General features: G+C 34.7%; 1 long non-coding RNA gene across 1 annotated transcript; it reads right to left on the reverse strand.

Annotated features, from left to right (window-relative positions):
* Positions 1–217: 217 nt before the first annotated feature.
* LOC138940237 (uncharacterized) lies at positions 218–1963 on the reverse strand. Its single transcript, XR_011447965.1, has 3 exons — positions 1162–1963; positions 719–789; positions 218–372 (listed from the first exon to the last, which is right to left on the reverse strand). It is a non-coding gene; the product is annotated as an uncharacterized lncRNA (long non-coding RNA).
* Positions 1964–2198: the final 235 nt, after the last annotated feature.

Genomic DNA, 2198 nt, shown 5'->3' on the forward strand with positions numbered 1-2198 from the left:
AAAATCGGCGCAACATGAAAATTACTATTTCATACAATTAATAAAATTAGTAGCGCCTTCTTCATTAAACAAATTGAATAAAATTTATCAATCGAAAAAAATATTTTATATTTTTTTCAAATTTTTATTTTAATCTATATCTTAAATTGTACGTGTATATAATATATTTTAATGCATATTGAAATCTAGGGAAAGTTATTTTATTTAATCTAGCCCATCCATTTTGAGGCAACGGATCTATCTACGATCTACAATCTACATTCGCATCTACAATCTACAAATCTACTAATCCGTTACCTCGAAATAAAATTAAGTTTCACTCACCGACACTGATGCGCAATAGCGGAGTTGTTGGTCTTGAGGCTACGTTGTCTGTAACATATAAATATAAAGTCCAAATTATATCAGCGTCCAAAATATAATTAATATTTCAAAAAATTATTATTTTACGTGCTGAATTTTGTATCCGATGCGTACGATAAGAAGCAAATACATAAATACAAAACAATTTTATAAATTTTAGACTACTTTTTTTGATAATGGAATTTATTGGACTTATGTAAAAGTATTAGTACTTTTTTTTAATAATGGAATATATCGAACTTACGTAAAAGTCTTTTTTTCTAATTTTCTCTTGTTTAATTCATTCAAATAATGAGACTGAATTAATGCGCGTACACAATTTTTAACAATCGATATACAAATAACAAATACTCACCCTTGGGTTGCTCCGCTGGTGCAGGATGCCTCTCCTAGGCCTCCTCCTCCTCTCAGAATGTCAGGGTTGATCTGTAACATGCAAATAGAAGATCCAAATTGTAGCAGCGCTCAAAATAATTAATATTTTTAAAAATTTATTATGTGCATTGAATTTTGTATTTATTGCATATAATAATAAGCAAATTAATAAAATAATTTTATAAATTTGGAAAAAAGAAAATTAAAAAACATTACTAATAACTCTAATAATTTCGAATAAAAACTATAATCTAGAAATAAAAACTTTTACAAGATTATAGCTTTCATATAAAAATATGTTTCTTTAATTCTCTATTGTTTAAATCATACAAATAAAGAATCAAATTACGCGATTAATTGCTCAATTTAAATTGCACATATGCAATTAATAAGTAATTGATATACAAATAACAATTTACTTACCACAGGGTTGCTCCACCGATGCCCGATGCCTCTCCTAGGCCTCCTCCTCCTCTCAGGTTGATTTACACACGCGATACTTAAACGGCACTCCCGCACTTTTATTAAAAGATTACTTCCGCACTTTTACGCGCGATACTTTGAACGACACTCCCGCACTTTCGAATTTCGGCACGATCGAATCCCGCTTCACGTGAGAATCACACTTCGAGTCGACAAGTCGGGAATTCACCGATTACTTCGAGCAAAGGTTAAGCGGAAGCGGAAGAAGACGAAATCGATCGATGGAATAATCGCGAATGGGGTTCGCTCGACTCTTGACCCGCGCCTGCTCCCATCGAGGGCCGACTAGAACATCGTTAGGAACGATTTCATACGAACCACCAAGTCTCTATCATACAGACTGAGCCGGGTTTATCGTAAGGCTGATAGACGGGTCGAGAATGAAGATACCCACCTTCTACGTGCTAACAATCTAGCATTTCGAAAGCGGGAGATCAACTTCTCTAGCGAGCGAAAATCGAACCTAATTAGAACAGCCGACTCCTCAGATGCCAAACATGTTAGTATTTCTACAATGTGCTGTTAGACGGTACAAGAGAAGGGACCCATTAACGATGATTCCAAAACGATCGACCGAACTCTAACCGATTCGGGCCGAACCGTTTGTCGGAGCAGAACGTGCCCTCAACAGCCGATTCTCGAACCGAAGTTCAAGATTAACCGCGCGAACATGCATCTATACTATGCACGAACATACGTTGCTACGCGGCCGGCATTCACCTCAGCCGCGATACTGAGGCGTTTTAACGTTGCGCCTACATTAATATATTAAATTTATTAATACATAAATATTTATATAATATATAATATTAATATAGAATTAATATTAACTGATATTGATATAAAATTAATTATATTAATAGGTATTAATATATTAACGATTGCAACGCTGAGAGACATCCCATTTAGTCGGCAACAAAGTATGATCCTCGGTGACAATCGTGAAAACGAGATAAAAGTCCAACGCGAAGACGCGA

This window comes from Polyergus mexicanus, unplaced genomic scaffold (assembly GCF_030449975.1).
Source record: "Polyergus mexicanus isolate NDT 795.1 unplaced genomic scaffold, iyPolMexi1.0 SCAF_16, whole genome shotgun sequence".
NCBI lineage: Eukaryota > Metazoa > Arthropoda > Insecta > Hymenoptera > Formicidae > Polyergus > Polyergus mexicanus.